This window comes from Callorhinus ursinus, unplaced genomic scaffold, assembly GCF_003265705.2.
Source record: "Callorhinus ursinus isolate GAN/ISIS: 27379988/994484 unplaced genomic scaffold, GSC_fseal_2.0 scaffold21, whole genome shotgun sequence".
NCBI classification, from domain to species: domain Eukaryota; kingdom Metazoa; phylum Chordata; class Mammalia; order Carnivora; family Otariidae; genus Callorhinus; species Callorhinus ursinus.
Window position 1 is genome coordinate 5,881,007 of NW_027397083.1, and position 19,392 is coordinate 5,900,398.

The window sequence follows — 19,392 nt, forward strand, 5'->3', positions numbered from 1 at the left end:
GGCCCGCGACCTGTTGGCTGCAGAGGGCAGGTGAGGGGCTCGGTGGCGCCGCCTGGTGCCCGCAGGCGCGGAGAGGGCGGGGCGGGGAGGGGGGCGTCCCTGCCAGCGAGGAGCCGGAGGGAGGGCCTGGCGCCAGGCAGGTCAGCGGGCCAGGCTCCTGCCCCCAACGTCGGAGCGGACACAGGACTCTTGAGATATTCGTGTCGCGTAACCACAGCCCCTCAGGTGGAACACGGGCTGACGCGCGCCGCACATGCACTTCCAAGGCGAGGAGCCCGCACCCAATTCTGACACGCTTGTTAGAGCAAAGCTCGGATCCGTGCTCCGGGCATTCAACGCTGTTTGTTTCACCCAGGACTGATATGGGGCTCTCACCTACATTAAAAAGTTTTCGAGCCATTTTTTTTTTTTTTTTAATCCGGAGATTCACATACAAATCAGAAGGTCTGGCTTTCCTGGGTGCCTAGTCCCTGTTGGCTTCATGGGCCGGCACGGAGCAGGGCGCCCCCTCCAGGCAGGGCCAGGCTCTCCCAGCGGACCCCGAACTCCGCCCTGCTTACTTCCTCATTCCCCCTGCCCTCCTGCCACGCAAGCCCGGGGCTTGGGCCCTGGTTCTGGCACACGCCTGCGGCCCCCATAATAGGCTCCTTCTGGTCCTTGACAAAAACTCTGCCATTTCTGGACTCGGGAAAGGATGGACGCACGCTGCCGTAAGTCAGGAAGTCTGATCCTGGGTCCCTCTGTTGCTGCCCGTCTGCAGATGACAGATGACGTGCTTCTCCAAGGACACGCAGACTGGCCGTGGAGAGCTCGTCATGGTGGTAAATGGGAGTCCCCATCAGCTGCTCCTGCACTTCCAGGGAAGCCTCTCCGCCTGCCTGAGTCCGGCCAGGCAACCCCGGAGCTTCAGAGCCAGGCCAGCCCTCCCTGGTGGTTGCCATGGGAACCGGAGCTGGGGCTGGGCAGGGACTTTGCTCTTCAGAGCTTGTATCTCCTTTCTCAGTTCTTGTTCAAGGAATGTTTGCAGAGCACGCGTAATGTGCCAGGCCCTGTGTGAGAGATGAAAGGAGAGTGAGCTTCAGTCCCCTGCCTTAAAAACCCCATGGTGCAGGGAGGAGACAAAAACGGACCACATGTGACCATACATCCCGGCTGGCTTTATAGTTCAAGGCCAGGGAGGGAGAGGCCCAGGCTAATGCTATGGGTTGAGGAAAGGCCTGCAACTGGAGTGAAATCAGGAAGGTTTCGTGGGGAATGTGGCTTTTGAGGGAGAGGGGGTCAGAGAAAGTGTTCTGGCCGGAGTGGGGGGGTGGGGGGGGAGGGGAGCAGGAGCAGAAGTGTGGAGGTGAACAAGCACAGGGTGGGGAGTGGGGCCTATCCAGCCACAACAGCAGGCTCAAAGGAGTTGGTCTGCAGGACATTATTTCTTCCATGATCAAATAAATCTGGGGAAGACTGGGCAAATTTCCAAGAAAGCATAGAGAATACGGAATTTTCCAAGTTTATTTGTTCACAGGCCCTCCCCCCACCCCTTCTCTACTTATCTGCAGCTGGGGGAGCACCCATTGGGCTGGGGAGGAGGGGCGGCAGAGGAGGTGATGGGCGAGAGCCTGGAGAGGAGGCACCGCCGGGTCATGCAGAGCCTCAGGTGCCAGGCCCAAGTTTTACTCCGCAGGTAACGGGAACATGAAAGGTTTCGAGGCAGAAGGTCACGTTATCTGGTTTTGCTAACATTTTAGAAAGATCAGGGGCTGCTTGAAGAGGATGGAGTGGAAGACGAGAGGAGGGGTGGGAGGGGAGAGGATGGGGAAGAAGGCCTTGGCCCTGGACCCGCGAGAGGAGGTGAGAACGACAAGGCAGGGGGTCGTGGACGTGGAGAGGAGCCGGAGGGGAGAAGCCTTTGCTGGTGTCTCCGTGGGGCGGCAGGGCCTGCTGGCTCTTCTCAGAGGGGGGGGGCAGCCCGGCGTTCCCTTCCCAGAAATGGGGAGCATCTCAAGGGCCTGCAGGGGCTGCCCACCCACGTAGGAGAGCCACCCCCCACCCCCGAGGGCACAGATGGCCTCTGTTCTCTGCTGGAGGGTCAGGCCAACAAGAAGGACTCCCTCACCCTGTGTACTTGATCCCCTGTGTCTCCAGCTCTTCAGCCAAAATGGGGATAGAGACAGACCAGGAGCACCACAAGCATCAAGAAGCTGTGTAGGGCCTTGTAGGTGGTATTCAGGGAGAGTTATTTCCATGATACATAGGCTAGCAGCTTCTTATGAACGAAGGTTCTGGAGCTGACCTGGAATCAAACCCTGGCTCTGCTCTATGCTAACTCTGTGTGCGTTGGCCAAGTCGCCTGACCTCTCTCAGCCCCAGCCTCCCTGTCTGAAAATGGGGCTGAGAACCGTATCCCATTCTGGAGTGGGAAGGAGTGAGTGACAGATCGCACTGCATAAGGTTTTATATAGTGCCTGACGCAGTAAGTGCTCAATAAATACTAGCTATTATTCATTTTAATATTAATGAGGTTTTTGTACTATTTGTAATAAAAGTCCAATTTGACTTATATTACCGAGCTTTTAAATGCAGTTTTATTACTTTCGGGTATGTATCGTGACCCCTACTTGGCTACTGCCATATTAGCAGAAAGAGTCTTCAGGGGCTGTCTTAGTTCGTTCAGGCTGCTGGAACAGTACACCACAGGCTGAGGGGCTTATAAATAACAGAAATGTATTTCTCACAGTTCTGGAGGCTGGGAGGTCCAGGCTCAAGGCGCCAGCAGATTCGGTGTCTGGTGAGGGTCTGCGTCTGGTTCACAGACAGTGCCTTCTGGCTTCAACCACACACAGGGGACTAGGCAAGCGATCTCTCCCGCCTCTTTTATAATAGGGGCACTAGCCTCATTTACAAGGGCTCCCCCTAATGACCTAATCACTTCCCAAAGACCCCACGTCCTAATAGGATCACCATGGGCCTTAAGATTCAATATTTGGTGGGGGACACAAATATTCCAGTCCATAGCTGGGGCCCATGTTAATCACCAGAGAATAAAGCTTTGTAATTCTTGGCTTGTTTCTGTATCTCAAAATTTACTTCTCAAGTGCTTAAAAGAGTTTGTTCTGCCACAGAATCCCTATGAGCCTCTAGATTGTGGGTCCTGATGCTTAACTCGTTGACCACGTCTCTTTACTGAGTAGCGAGGCCGAGGCCCAGGTTTGGCTCGGAGTCATCACCGGCCAGGAACGAAAGATAAGAAGAGGGGCTGAGGACAGGTATGACCACTGAGAGCACCGTGCAGAGAAATGGGCGGGCCCAGCCAGGGGAAGCCCCAGGTCTTCGTCCTGGCAGCAGAAGCCTCATGGCTGCAGTCCCCGGGTGATGAAAGTACCCGGGACCTGGGGCCGCCCACCTGCTAAGCCTCCAGCCACCTGCTCCTCGTGACCTGGGCTCTGCTACAGCAGGTTCCTCCACTGGCTGTCCACTAGGTCCGTTCTTGCCTTCCTCCTGGGTAGTGGGATTACGGTGGGCACCTCAGGGCCCAGCTAGACTATACTCCCTGGCCTTCTTTGCAGTTAGGCCAAGTTCTTTTTTTTGGTAAGATTTTATTTATTTATTTGACACAGAGAGACACAGCAAGAGAAGGAACACAAGCAGGGGGAGTGGGAGAGGGAGAAGCAGGCTTCCCGCCGAGCAGGGAGCCCAGATGCGGGGCTTGATCCCTGGGATCATGACCTGAGACGAAGGCAGACGCTCAACGACTGAGCCACCCAGGTGCCCCCCATGGCCAAGTTCTTGCCTTGTACCTTCTTTTGGCGGCAAAAGTGGCGTGTGCCCCGGCTGCGACAGAGGCTCTAAGACAATGAGCACACTTCCTCCTTGATTTCTTTCACCTCCCTTCTGCTGCAGCCAGGACGTGGCTGAGACCCAGCTTTACCCCGTAGATGTTTACAGCACCCTAGGGAACGGTGGAGAACTGAGATGGAAACAACCTGAGTCACCAGACGACTGAGGGACGGCATCTGCGTACCCAACGTTAGGACAAAAAAGGGAAGGTCACGTCTTTGTGCTTCATGCTACGGGTTTGGGGGGGGGGGGGGGGGGGGTGGGGCCGACAGTGTCTTTGTCACAGCAGCTCAGCTTCCCCTAACAAATACAAGGAACTTCCAGTAAACATGACAGAGGAGAGTAAGAAAATGCAAGGCAAGTCACTTTGGAATCTGGGGCCACTGGTTTTCCTTGCGGTCAAACAGAGGTAACACCTGGCGTTACCAGTTTGCATCCAGTATTTTTTGTTGAACTTGCACTGTATGTCCAGCACCAAGAGAAGGGCTAGGGATACAAACAAATAGAAAAAAACAAAGGTATTCAAATTCCCTGACCCACCACGGCAGGACCTCAGTGACATTTCCCAGCTGACCTGTCCCCTCTCGCCACACACCTGCGTCCCAGCTGTCCTGGGATTACACGTTCTTCCCCCAACAGGCTGTGAGCCCTAATGTCTCTGCACCTTTGCTCAGGCTGCCCCCTCTGCCAAAAGTTCCTTTCCCTTCTTCCTCACCCATGGAATGGTCCTTATCCTTCCAGACTTCACCTGTGGTAGTGTTAGCCCTTCCTCATCGGGTCGTGTGACCAGGAAGGTACACTTCCCTCTGGTTTCTACTTGGGTGCTTCAGTGGGTCCTGGGAAACTGGGGATGTCCCCTGCTGAGTGCGAGGCCGGCAATGAACAAGTGCTCAAAAATGTTCATTCGTTTGACAAACATTGATGAGGCCCCACACTCAGGACAAGAGACATAGTAGTGAATAGGATACACGTCCTTGCCCGTAGACAGCTTATATTATAGTGGGGAAAACAGACATTCATCACATACACACATAGCAAATATGTAACTACACACACTGGTGGATGAAGTAAGGGAATGAAGAAGGCAGGGCTGGACACTTTGGGTGGACGGCTGCTTTTAGGTGGGATGTCAGGGCAGGTCTCTGGGGGAAGAGCACCCTCTAAGCTGAGACTTCAAGTGAGTGGGCATTAGGAAGGTGAAGGAAGGTACCGAAGTGGGGATGGTGTTGCAGGCAGAAGGCACAGTATGTGCATTTGCTCAGAGACAGGAAAGAGTTTGGTGTGTGGCTTTGGGGTAATGAGTGGGGGACGATCGCAAGAGATGGGGCTGGGTGGTGGCGAGGGTTTGGGGCTTTCATCTCCTGGGCATCAGTCCATGGAAGGGCTTTAGGTGGCAGAGTGACCTGTTGTGGTCTCCATCCACAGGAGGGGAGGGTACGGCAATAGTCCAAGCCCAACGTGGTGGAGCCTTGGTCTCAGGAGGTGACTGTGGGGAAGGAGAGAGGTAGGCAGGGATGTCTGAGAGGCGGGAGGTGAGGGAGATGGAGGAGGGGAAGGAAGGTAGGAGAGAAGGACAAGGAAGGGAAGAGGGCCTGTGTCTTCAAGTTGTGCATCTGGAAGTGCATACAGACGCTGTATAAGGAAGGCTGAATGACTCAGAAGGGAACGGCACTATTTGCCCCTTTAAACAAGTCCTGTCAATAGTGGGATGAGGGAGAACAGAATTTGTTCAAGACTCACACTTCTAAAGAATGGAAACAACCTACCATCCATCAGTGGGGGACTGGTTAAATAAATTCGGGTTCTCTCTTTCAACAGACCACGACGCAGCCATATAAAAGAACAAAGAAACTCAATATGGATGAATAACGAACTGTCTCCGAAAGCAAGGTGCAGACAGTGGACATGGTATGCGACCATTTGTATTACAATGGACGAAATAGAGGAGTATAAATATATAGTATAATTTTTTTTCTTGAATATAAATAAACTATCTCTTAGAAGCACACAAGAGATAGAGAACACTGGTTGCCTCCAGGAAGGAGAACGGGAGGGAGACTTTTCTCTCTCTATCCTTTTGTGCCTTTTGGATTTTCAATCTTGAGTATGAATTGACTATTAAACAATTAGTAATTATCATCGAATAGAGAATATATTCTGGCTCAAAGATTAACCAGCCGTAACATGACATGTTAGATCTGAAGAGCTGCTGTCGGGGAGGCTTCCATCGGCTCTGATGTGATTCCCTCATCCTTTCCCTCCCTCTACCCTGACCCGTGGGGCTGGGGAGGCAGCAGGGAGCTGGGGGACCTCTGGCTTTTTGCCTTTCTGTCCTATCAACCCAGACATAAAGCAGCACTATGATACCGGTTGGAGGTTTCTACAGTTTGGATTGCTGCTATTAAAATTGATTTTTTTTCTTGAAATCACCTAATATACAGAAAATATATGGTCAGTTCCACTGTAGCAAATAGCCTAAATTAACCCACTCCGAGGTCAGAATCCCATGCTAAAAAGTTTCCACTGAAAACAGCTCATGTGTCACCTAGTGGGGAACAGTCCCCCTCATGCCCTCAGAGGAGCAGAGCCTGGTGACCCCTGGCAGGACCCAGCCACTGCTGGGGAGGGACAGCCAGCAGGAGGCCCTGAATTCTGTGCCTGGGTGGCCCCTAAGGGACCAGTCACGGGCCCTGCTGGCCAGCCCAGCCAGGGTGAGGCACAAGACAGGAGAGAGCAACGTAAGCTATGATTTGCAGGACTCGGTATTAAATGCCTCAAAGTTAATAGGCATTTCAAGATGGCAACAGCAGAGCACAACCAAGCGTAGGGCCCTTCTGAGCACAGGGCCTGTGTGACACACAGGTCCTGCAAACCACCCTTCAGGGGTGGGCAACCCAGATCAGGCTCAATGAGATTAAAAGAGACACCTACGGTCACAGGGCAACTTAGCGGAGGGACCCAGCTAAAGCCCAAGCTTCTTGCACAAGCCTGACTCAGACGAGAGGAGAGCCAACACGGAGTGCTCACTCTGAGCAGGGCCCTGTTCTAAGCCTTATCCACCCCCACCCCCCACCCCCATTCGTTGAATGCACACAACCACCTGCTATGTATTATTATCCCCTTTTTACAGATAAGGACATAAGCACAGAGAAGTTCAGTAACTTTCCCAAGGACAAACAGCTAGTGAGTGGCAGAACTAGGATTCAAGCCAAGGCAGCCACCCCAAAGCCCACTCTCATCTCCACACTCTCCTGGGGAGGCGGGGAGGGCTTCTATAGAAGGTCCACCTCGAGGGGTAGGCTCAGGGGGCTGAAATGAGCCCAGCTAACTGCAGGGGGCTGGTCAGACTCTGGAGCAGAAGGGGAGAGGCCAGAAAGGGCTCTCCTCTGACTGGTTTCTAGATCTGTCCAGAACAATGCAGAAAGTTCCACGTCATTCTGCAGGCCTGTAGCGCAGGTCCTCTACACTCTGTTTATGGGAACATGGGCATCCCCATTTTCATTGATGGCCTCGGGCTGATGGGATAGTTGCTCAGAGAAAGAAGGAAAACAATGATGGGAAATGCCAAGAGAAATGTGAATGTTTATGCCCTGCCCCAGGTCTTCCCCAGTGAGGATGGGCAGTGACTAACACTGGGGGGGGGGGGGGTAAAAAAATCCTCCCCCCCCAACCTCTCCCGGCTGGCATCCCCACAGAATGGACACAGAGCCTGCCCAGCCCACAGCTGTGTGTGCATCCTTGCCAGGGCAAAGGGACTCTGAAGAGGGGTGAGGAGGAGGGGTTGGTACCTGGCAGGTCTTGGCAGGAAATGGGCATTTTGTGTCTGTGACTAACAGAGAGCGGGTGCTTTAGTGGGTGGTAAGGTGAACCCCAGAGATGCGAGAATTCGACTTTGTAGACCAGCTCCTTCTCATCCTGGTTCTGTGGGAGCCCTGTGCCAAATGCTTCGTGACCTGGCTCACTGCATCCTCACACAAACCTCGAGCCATAAGTACGCTGTTATTCCCATTTTATTGGTGGGGAAGCCGAGGCTCCAAAACAGTCGTTTGTTTAGGAACACCCAGACAACAGGTCTAACTCCAGAGCTGGGAATCCAGACGGGTCTAACTCCAACGCCCGAGTGGGGAACCACCATGCTATTCTGTTACACTGGGTCCCCTGACAAGTTTCCATTTCTGAGTCTGAAAATGAGGACTGAGTTTCTACACCACGCGGAATTGTGTTAATGCAAAAATAAGACCCTGTAGGTAAGAGCTCCTAGCACAGCAGCTGGTACAGAATAAGTGTGCAAGAAATGAGCAGCACTAAAGAGCCCCCTTGGCTTCGGGCCTGTCAACCCTCCCATATCGGGTGTAGAACCAGCTGTAGCGGGTTGTATAATTTTGTTTTATCTCAGACACCCAGAGTTTGGACCTTCAAGAGTCTGCACACTAATGGATGTAAATGAGGTGGGAACCAAGCTGTCCTCAGATAAACAGGAAACCAACTAACTCTGCTCTAGCTCTCTCTTCTCCTCCTTCTGGGCATCAAGGGGACGGGCTCTCTCTGAACACGATCCTGTGCTCACGTCGGTCACCACCAGTTCTCCCAAACAAATGATGGCACCTGCTTCTGGGACCCTTCTTCCCTCTCCGTGCTCCTGAAGGAGCCAGGTCCTTAGGGGAAGGCCTTGATCAAACCAGCTCAGAAGAGAAAGTGAGATTTCCTCTTGCTCAGGACTCAGGATGGAGATCGGCTCTAAGTCATGGTCCTACTGGACACAACCACGTGACAGTAGAAACAATGACAACCACAGGACCAGGTAGAGCTCTGTGTGCTGTGATGGGTGCCAAGGGGCAGGGTGCTAACCACACACGAAGGCCCACAAAGGACATAGACAGCTGAAAAAGGCCAATGGAAGGGAGCCTCTAGGGCTGCCCAAGGATGATAAGCAGCAACAGACCCTCGGTGTCTGGGAAGCAATAGGAACTGGGGTGAAGGACAACACCTGCCCTCTGTCTACTCACAGCCCCCACTACGCAGGAGCTGCAGGCCCGGATCCTCTGGAATTTCAAAAGAAGCTACAAATCTGGACTTTTAAGGTGACGTTCTTAATTTCCAGTTCGATGTGTGTAAGACCATTGAGCTTAACAAAAGTTTGGGGTTTTCCAGCTCACGCAACTCCTGCTTATAGAACCCTAATGTAAGTGGTTCTCAATCTTACCTTTGGAAACATGGCAATGCAAATCAAAAGGCAAGCCATGGTGTGAGAAGATATTTGCAACTCTTATAACTGCAAAGGATTGATGTCTAGAATATAAAAACCAAAACAACCCCAAAACCCTATATGAATCAATCAATAACAAAACACACAACTCTACAGAAAAGTGGGTAATAGACTTGAACTGTACTTTACAGGGAGGAAACCCATGGCCAACAGATGTATACGAAGTTCTCAGTCTTACTAAACACCGAAGACATGCAGGTTAAGTAACATGACCAACCCCTTCTCCCCAAATACACCCCAGACTGTCAACATGGAAAATGACAGTATCGGCACTGGTGAGGTATGAGGAGGAACTGAAACTCTCTTCCGCAGCTGATGGGCGTGTAAATTGGTAAAAACACTCTGGAGACAGTTCAGCACTGTCTGAATACGCACATAGCCATGACCCAATGATCCTCTTGCCAGTTATTTTCCTTAGAGAAATGCTTGCATGCATATAAGAGAACGTCCACAGAACATTGTCCATAAATGTCAGATCCTGGAAATACCCCCAAACATCCGGGACCTGGTGGGCCATGGCTGAGTGAGAGAAAGCAGGACAGTAGAGCAGAGAAAAGGAGCAAACCTCAGGTCCACACGTTGACAGGGATGGAGCCCAAAAGCCATGTCATGTGGTACTCGAAAACCAAGTCTGACTATTTATAGTATAAATCCATTAACGGTTCAAAAATGGGCATAACTAAACAACATGCGATTTAGGAATAAGTACATAGGCGGGAAAACAATAAAGAGAGCGAGGGGATGATAATTCTTTAAAAAGTCAGGAAAGCAGTCATTTCGGTGGGAAGGAGGGAGATACAATCTGGGAGGGGCCTACCGGGGGTGTCTGAGATGGTGACAGTGTCCTATTTCTCAATCTGGATGTTGGGTGCACGACCTCTGATTCCTTATTCTTTACATTATACACATACACCTTACATACTCTTCTTTGTGCATATTACATAAGAAATGGGACATGAAAATAAATCAATCTCCTTTTTGCCATTACAAAAAAATCTAATGAAATCTATGGATCCTGCTTCCAGAACAATTAAAAAACATCCAAACGTTCCATGCCGTTGCCGAGGCTCATGGGCCCCTTAGAGACCCTCTATGGGAAGACCTTACACCTGCTGCTACCGTTGATTCTCACGCTCATCATCCCCAGAGGTGGGTGGCATCTTTATTCCACCAGCGCAGTGATGTGCCTTGGGGAGCTGTGGAGAAAGGAAAGTTCCAGTGCTGTCAGAACCAAGCCAGCACCCCCAAAGAGAACTCTCCACGTCTGCCCGACACCCCAAAGACAGCCCCGGCGCCCCTCCCTCCCTTCCTGGAGCATATCCGTCTCCCAAGATCCCAGCACCCCCATTGCCCGCTCCAGGGTGGCTGTGGCCAGCCCCCCATTTGCTGGGTCCTCTGCAACTTCCCGACCTCAGCCCTTTGGAGAAGTGAGGAAACACCAGAAGGTAGCTAATTGCTTGTGTTACAAATAGTGATCTTGCTTTTCAAACCTTAGGAGGATAATGATCTGTTTTTGGTGTATTAAAGCTTAATTGTTGAAGTAGGGGAATAAGAATCAACTTCAAAACAGGGAAGCCTAGAAGCAAAACGAACATCTTCGAGAAGCGACCGTGCAAGGTAGAACGAGGGAAGCCACTTCTTCCCTCTGGGACTCAGTTGCCCATTGGTTCAATGGAGGAGTTGGGCTTCTAGAAGATGCCTGCCAACATCCAGCCCTGACATCCCAGGGTTTTGAGCACTGGCTGCATCCACTCCCTTCTGGAACTGTAGGAGATGAAAACAGTCGTCCTCGTAACAGCCCTGTGCTTGGCACATGGCAGACGCCCAACTGATAAAGTTGTTGCCCTGTACTCTTCTTGCGCCCTGCTCCTCGCAGGACCCATCACACACAGGAGCCCTTAGCTGGCCCCTGATATTGCTTTTCTCATCTGTAATATGGTGAGTACCATGGACAGCCAATGTCAGAATTAGAGTCTATGAAAGCCCTTGCCCAGCGCCAGGCATGCACTAGGTTCCCTCTAGGGGGTTCCTGTCTTTCCCTGTCCTTCGCTGGTCACCTGAAAGAGTGCCAATGTGCTGGCTGAGTCCCCCCACCCCCAGCACCCATACAGAGCAGCTGCTGTGTCTCCGGGACTGACCTCAACCCCACTGGATGGATGGTCCAGGCCATCAGGCAGGCAGACCCTGATGCGGGCCACTGTCTCCGGAGGGTCGGGAACTCTGAGCACTAACGGAATGCTAAGCCTCTCCACCTCCGGAGCCCCTGAGAGCCCCTGTGTGTTAGACACAGTCCCAGGGTGGCTGGGACCCCAACACCTGAACAATTAATCCCACACCTACCTCTCTCGCTAGAAATGTTAAGTAAAAATGGAGGGCACTTCCGGCTGGAGAGAGGCTCTTTGAGTGTTGGCTGTTGAGGAAGGTACGGGGAGAGGGCAGAGAGTAGATTGGAGGAAGGAGGAGGGAGAGGAGAAAGGGGGAGGGAGGTAAAGAGATGGAGGAAGAAAAGAAGGGGGTACAGAGGGATGGGGCACAGACAGGGAAAAAGATAATTTGAGGTCCTGGTGGTGAGAGCTATGGATAAATTTGATTTTGTATCAGTAGCTCGCCTTGGCCTCGCCATCCAATTTGGTCAGGATCAAGGTGGCTGGGGTCAAGGGTGTGGATCCATGTTGACCTTTGCATAGGCTGATGGTTGGCTGGGGCCTCCCGCTGCTTCTCTCACACTCGAGAGGAGACACATACTCAGTCCCCGGGCCACAGACTGCCTGAGATTCGGGGCTCGGGATGGGAATGAAGGGGCGGCAGCAGCGTCCTGAGACTGAAGGTCACAGCTCCCACTAGGGAGCCCTCCCCGCTCGGGCCTGGGGGTGGTAGCCGGGACCGCTGTCACCTGGGGCACAGCGCCGTCCTAGAGATTTCCCTGCTTCACCCCTGGATCTCCATAAACTGTCCCTTTATTCAACTCTCCTCAAGTGATCCCATTTGAGTGAGCAGTCTGTTGCCTGCTGGGACTCACCTGAAATACATATTTTGTTATCTCCAAGCCAGCCCTGCCTCCAGGCTATCCCATTTCCAGATAAGGAAACTGGAGCCTAGAAGCTCAGAGAGGGGAAGTGACTTCTCTGAGGTTGCACGGCGGATGATAGAGGAGTTGGGATTAGAACCTGCATCTGCCAGACTTCTAAACCTGGCTTCTTTACATTACTCAGGTTTCCTAACAAGAGAGAGCAGACCAGGCCGGGGGTCAGGATGCTCAAAAATTAGCGCTATCGCCTCCCATCTGAGTTCTCCCTAAGCTGGAACCTCAGCGGCAGCCAGGAAAACTGCCTTCCTCACCCCCAAAAAGCCCTTGTCAGTCTCTTCCATAGAAATGTCTTTATCAAACCTTCCCTCCATCCTCTGTCTCCACTGCCAGTTCCCTCTGCCAGATACTTCCTCGTTTCCAGCATCCTGGCTGGCCTCCTGCCTTCATCAGCCTCACCACAGTGGGAAGGATCTTTTTAGAATGCCCACCTCACTTTGACACTTCTCCCTCCTTAGGATCTGTCTGTGCCCCCTCATTGCCTATGGGACAAAGTCCAGACTCCATGGCCCCAAAACCCCTCCCAGCCTGGCCTCTGCTGACCTCCCCCAGCTGGCCTCCTCCCTACCTCTGCAGGGCAGGCCCTGGAGTGTTCGCAGTGAGGCACACACTCCGCTCTTCCCGACCTCTGGGCCTTTGCAGAGACTTTTTCCTCTACCTGAGAGCACACTTCTGAGTCCTCGGGTCCAGGTAAACTCCCATTTTTCAAGATCAGGCTGAAGCATGATTAAGGAGAGGGTCTCCTTTGTTCTCCCTCTAGCACAACTTCCCTGCCCCCAGCACGCACAGAGACCATCTCTCCCACTGTCGCCCCCCGAAACTTTGTTCCTGCCTCTGATACAGCATTTTTGGCTGTTGCCTCAAATCCCTCAGGGAATGAACCATGGAACTCGCTCTAGTGCCTTTTTCCCTCGCCATGTCAGGAAGTTCGGATGGTCGGGGTGTACCTTCACTCTCTGTGTCCCCTAGCAGTGCTCAGTACTTCTTGCTGACTGAGCCATGAGGATGAATGATCCTGAGCCTGAATGAGGAGCAGTTGCTGTGTGGCCTGAGGTGAGTCCCTGAACCTCTCTGTGCTCATTTCCTCTTCCTGAAGTCTGAGTAGAAAGATCTGCCACTTGCTCATAAACATTGAACTACCCTGTTCCCCCTCCCTCAGAGCCCGAGCCTCCCCCAAGTGCTAGCGTGCTTTATATCTTATGTTTATCCAGAGCCTTCTTTTAAATTCTCCTTTTTGAGTTTCCCCAAGTCCTCCTGCAGTCGATTTATGTATGCTCAGAGGAGAACTGGCTGGATCACAGAGGTGCTGCCGGCTGGGACTGGGAGCCCCCACCGCCTGCCCATGTGAGTCGTCTCATCCATAAAGGATTCTGGCTCTTAAGCCGGAGTGTGGGCCACGGGAACGCACGCCTTCTGGGGCCCTCAGTGGCATCCTGGACAAGGACTCCGAACCTTCTAAAACCCGGGCAGGGCAGGAAAGGTGGGGGGGGGGCGGTCCTGGACGGTGCTTTACCTCTTCTAGAATCATCAACCAGGGTTTGGGGCCACCGTCATTCTCTGCTGGAGGTTCACTTTTCCCTGTTGGCTCCCTCCCCCGCCTACCCCCAGCCTCCTGATAAGTGGGCCGCCCCTCCTGGAAGTTGAAGTCATCTGGAGGCAAGGCTGTGTGAAATATCAGGCTGGTGGAGGACAGCCCCTGGGAAGACCCGGACTCCCCTGCTGCCTCATTACAGCGAGCTTTCCCACACACTGCCTTCGATTCATAGATCCCAGGAAGCCATCCGCTCACAGTAACGTGACTTATGATTTATGGTTATGAATATGATTCATTTTTTTCCCTCTTTTTGTGCTTGCTTTTTTTTTCTCAAAACATCTGATTTAACAGGGAAAACGCTATCCAGAGGAGCTATGGGCTGTAAAAATGCAATAGCAGGAAAAAAATGCTGCTAATGGTCTCTGCTAATAACCGAGCCTCCGAGATCAGCTCTCCGGGTTATCACAGAGGCTTCCCGGGAACGGGCCTGTGATGTTCCCACCAGGGCCTGACAGAGCCCCAGGCTCAGCCTCAGTCCAGAGAGGCAGCTCCGCAAGTCTGGGCCTCTCTTTAAGGCCCAGTCCCGGCCTCCTGGTAGAGTCTGTAAAGTTCAAAGGCAGTGTCCCCCATTCTCATGTTTTCCATCACCTCCAGGCCCTACCTGGGCCCCACTGTCAGTGAGGGAAGGTGGGCAGGTACCCCAGACTCCGGGGCCAACAGCCCCTTGCCAGGCTCTTGGCTGAAGGAGGCAGCCAGCAGCGATGGCTGGGCCTCCAAACCTAGCTCTTTCCTCCAATTACAAGATTAGCAACCGTGCCACACAGGTGACCTACTTTAACTCCTATGAGTAGCCTGGGGTGCTGGGAGCCCCGCGGGATAGCACCCCAGATACCTGGATTGAGGGGACTTGCTGTGTGACCCTCGGCAAGTCCCTCCCCCTCTGGATTTGCTTCTCTGTAAAATGAGGCAATTGGACGAGATCTCAGGGGCTTCTTGGTAAGCAGGGCAAGCAGTATTATGCCTGCTTTTAATTCATTGGAACATAAGTTCCAAGAAGCAGGATTCTCTCACCTGCCAAGTACCCAACACCTAAGGCACCCCTGTCACGTAAAAAGTATTCATGGTATGAATTTTGCAGAGCAGCAAACAGATGCCGGGAAGGTTCAGGGAGAGAGGGTCAAGAAGAAACACAGAGCAGCTCAGAGCTCTTAGATCAGGACTCTTCTGCTCCTCTCGACCCCCTGCCCCCAACAGTAAGCTCTTTCTTCTTGCTTGAAGGAAAGTCACATTCCTGGGGCCAATGCTGCCAACCCCAGGTCAGCCAGAGGGGCTGAGAGTCCCCAAGATTCCTGCCTCGCATGTCCTATCAGCAGAAACAGGCCTGGCCCATGGGCCTGGGGCTTAGGCCCGGGGAGCTGCTGCCTCCCCCTGACACGCTCAGCCCGGACTTGGGGGTGGGTTGTTTGAGCCCACGTCTGGATAGGCCGCTTAAAGCGATGGCTGCCTCAGCAAGCAGAAAAGCAAATGGACAGTTTCCGAAAATGAAATCTGCCTTTGATGAGTTTGAAGGTCAGGATGGGTAAACAGGCTGAGGAGATCTCTGGCCAGAGGAGGCTGTGAGGCCAGGGGCCTTGACTGGATGGTCATTAAGCATCCGGCTGCCCATCCGTGCGAGCCCCATGCGAGGGGTTAAAGGAGAGAACAGAGGATCCAACGGGGCTCCCCAGACCCAGCCTGTCTTCTCCCCACCCCCCAGGTTCCCTGCCTCCCTTGGCAGAGGAGACTCTGGAAATTAGATCCTCACCTGCCTCTCCTGCAGTGTGTCAGAAATCAAACTCAACATCTCCACCCAAACCTGATGCTCCGGGGGCCAACACGGACCTCTGGGGGTCCTCATACACTCCTCCCCCACCCTCATTCCTGCCTCCAATCTGCTGCAGAGCCCTGGATTCTGTCTCTTCCCCGCCTTCAATCTGCCCCTCATCTCCATCACACGGCCATTCCTCTCTCCCACCCCTGTCACCCTCTCCTGGCTCCATCCTCCTCCCCCGTCCCCAACCCTCTCTCCCGTCCCCATCCCCCTCTCCGGGAGAACTTCCTGTCAAGGCTTCCTCAGTGGCCTCCCTGCCTCCAGTCTGGCTGTCAGCAATGAGGGGCTGAGGGCAGACTGTTTTGAGGGGGATGAGGATGTGGGGGGGGGAGTCTGCTGAGGCTGGGAGGCCGGTAGCCAGAGCAGGGCAAAAGGCTTGCTCTTCACAGCCACGGGGAAAACGGCAGAAGGAAATGGAGGATGAGGGCGAACCCTCAGAGGCCCACCCTGACAGCCCGCCCCCTCCCCCCAGCCCCGTGGTGGGTCCGCCTTAGACAAGTTGCTCCCAAGTGACTCGGGCCAAGCTACTCCCGCCCAGAGTCTGCGCAGCTCCCTCGCTGAGCGTGGATTTGCTCCTGGCATGTGGGAAGGGACACAGGGCTGGAGTTTATGAAGCATTTGCAAGGCTCTGGTTCTGTGAGGACAGGGAAGCTCAGAGACCTACCGAGGTCAGACAGGAGGTGGTAGAGGCCGGGGTCAGAATCCGGCTTCTCTAGTTCTCATTCTCTAGGTCGTTTTTTATTTTATTTTATTTTTTTAAGATTTTATTTATTTATTTGAGAGAGAGAGAATGAGAGAGAAAGCACATGGCGGGGGGAGGGTCAGAGGGAGAAGCAGACTCCCCGCCGAGCAGGGAACCCGATGCCGGACTCCATCCCGGGGCTCCAGGATCATGACCCGAGCCGAAGGCAGTCGTTTAACCAACTGAGCCACCCAGGCGCCCTCTATGTCGTTTTTGAAGCAGCTACTAAACATGTGCCTCAGTTTCTTTGACTTCAAACCCGGGAGATGAGGAGGATTCCACCGTCTCAAGGCAGTTATGGAGATCAAATGTGATGATGTATGTGCAAGTCAAGGTCAAGAGCATGAAAGCAAGCTGGTCCATGAGGGAGCTGGGATCCTCACTCCAGGGTGACGGTCTCTAAATGCTTCACCCAACACCGTCTCCTCCTGCTAACATCACTGCACCATTGTCCCCATCTTTCACGCAAACCACACTACAGGAGAGCGAAGGCAAGGCAGAGTCCCAGGAACTGAGCTTCCTGCCTCCTGAGCCCTGAGGGTCTGGGAGAGTGCAGACTCTGGTTAGTGAGGGAAATTAGCACATTAGACATTAGCACCCGAATCACCTGGCCCAGCCCAGTTCGAGACCATGGGTACCTTCCTCTGTCCTTAGCTCCAGGGACCATCTGGGGCCTGGGAGCTGGTGGGCAATTTTTACAGGCCACAGAATGAGAAAGGACGCTGTCTCATTCCTGCATTCCAAGAAACAATCTGGTCTTTGTAACAATCACTTTTTCGTGACGGTCTCAAATTCTACTGGTAGATGCACCATAATTTAATGCACCGGAACAAGAAGGAAAAATGCTTAGGGTCGGACAGTGAGGGAACAGAGCAGAGAGCAAAATGGTGTATTCACTCTGCCTCCGCCCATTTCATGGTTTGCCCACCTGTGGAAGGGAATCGGTCCACATAACAGCTGCTTTATGGGCAGTTCTTTCCCGTGGTGTTAATATTACTGATGCACTGTGTTTTCACTTCTGTTTTTCGATTATGTTTTGGACCTTCCTGAAGCCTTAACATGCTTCCAGCCTCCTTTGCAAACTCTGAAAGTGATTTTTCGGAAAGAAGAGGTGACGGGCGCAGAGTTGGGTTTCAGTAGAGAGCTTCAGGCAAATGAGTGAATAAATACATAAATTGGCGAGAACGCCTCCACCTCCAGCATGCAGCCAGTGAGCCGGGAGTGAGGGCAAGATTCTCGAAGGGGAGAGCCGGAGAGAGGGAATACAATCATATTCGCGCAGAGGTACCTACAGGACTCCGGAAGGGGAGGGTGTCACCCCTCCCCCAGGGACTCCCAAGCTCTGTCCAGCATCTGCAAGGCTGAGACCCAGAGCCCCTGCTATGGGTGAAGAACCTGAAACCGACAGACATTAACAGCCAGTCACAACACTAGAAAGTGCTCAGGTCTGTTCACGCATTCATTCCACAAACACTTCCTCGGTGCTCACTCGGTGCCAGACGCTGGGGCTCTCGGGCTGATCCCCACCCCCATTCCGGTAGCCCGAGAGCCTGAGTCCTCTTGTTTCTGCAGCCAGACTCCCTTGCAAAACCTCAGAACCTCCCTACAGGCAGGACCCCTTTCCAAAGCCTCTCTCAGTCACTCTGCCATTTAATTCCCACCGTGGCCACGGCAGGTGGACAGGGAGAGGGCATTTCCTCCCATTTACAAATTAGGACACTGAGGCCCAGGGAGACCGACCAACTCGCTTGCCCGGGGTCACACAGCCAGGTCACAGCAGAGTCTGGACTAAAACCTGGGACTTTTGAAACCCACATCGGCTCTTCCCAGAACACCAGCCACACCATTAGTCTGATTCCACACATTTTTTTTTAAAGACCTTCAAAGAAGTCCTGTTCCCCCCGACCCACTCCTGAGCTTGCCCTCCCCTCCACCCCCCACCTCTGCAAGATTCTGCATGCCTCTTGGCCCTCAACCCTCCGCTAGCTCTCCCACTGCCAGCGAGGAGCCTGCCACAGAGGGGAAGCGTAGCCACGGAAGAGGTTAAAATTCCCAGAGTCTCTTATAAATATTTCATGAAAAATATCTGCCGAGATAACCCCAGACTGTCGATGTCGACATTATTGCACCTGCACATTTTAATTGGTCCAAGAGAGCTGGCCCATAATTGGTGCCTGGAAATCAGCACAAACCTGACTTGGTTGTAAAAGGGAAGAGTGGGTTCTCCGGAGAATTTTGCATTTTAACTCCTATGTGGCCAAGGGCTTGGTGGGGGGGCAGGCAAGTCAAACAGGGATGGGGGGCACATCCCCCCCAGATGTGCCAACCCCCCAGCTTGTTACTCAGCTTCCCTCAGGTGAGGGGAAGGTGGCATGCAGGGCTGAGTGCCTGGGAGGCAGGTCGTTCCGGGTTAGGGACACAGCCTTGGAGCAGGGTGGGGGTGAGGGGGTGTCTTAACCCTTTCCGTGCCATGACCGTTTGGTAAAGACCATGGTGTCTTTTCAGAACAATGTCTTTTAATTGCCCAAAATACACCTGATTACAAAACAAGCCAATTTTATATATGAAAAAAAAAACAGTTATCAAATTTTTTTTTAAACTGAGTCATTGCAACGGTGGTATGTGCTTCTAATGCATTAAATGAAAACCCCTAACATCCGGTCTGATAACTACTGTAATGTCACAGTAGTGATGTGCACAAATGGAATTTCTAGATCTCTGCCACAGTGGCAGCATGGCACGGACATATCTGTGATCTAGATCGAAGACAAAGTCACAGGTGCCCCTCGTATAACTGTGGGGTGCAGCTGACGTTCACCCTTGAAGGACAAGCTACATTTCAATGAGCAGTGAGGGAACAGTATTCCTTTCCCACCCAAGTTCACAGACCCTAAGTCAAGGATCCTGGCCGCAGAACCTGACAGCTCTGATATTTACTCGCTGGGGGAGCTTTATCCTCCCCTGGCCTTGGTTTCTTCATCAGCAAAACGGGCTTTGAAGGCTGGTGGACCTGGCTTTAAAACCTGCTCTGCTGCTTGTGGGTGCCCTTGGAAAGTGTCCCGACGTC

At 52.9% G+C, this 19,392-nt stretch overlaps 1 long non-coding RNA gene across 3 annotated transcripts in view; it reads right to left on the reverse strand.

The window, feature by feature from the left end:
• Positions 1–423: 423 nt before the first annotated feature.
• LOC112829433 (uncharacterized) overlaps positions 424–19,392 on the reverse strand; it is a 47,885-nt gene continuing 28,916 nt past the window's right edge. For 2 of the 3 annotated variants that reach the window (XR_012381816.1, XR_003209705.2), the window contains one exon: positions 424–1,049. This is a non-coding gene — a long non-coding RNA (uncharacterized lncRNA). Of the gene's footprint in view, positions 1,050–10,137; positions 10,291–19,392 lie in introns of those variants that run through there. The other variant, XR_003209706.2, reaches the window with a different exon arrangement.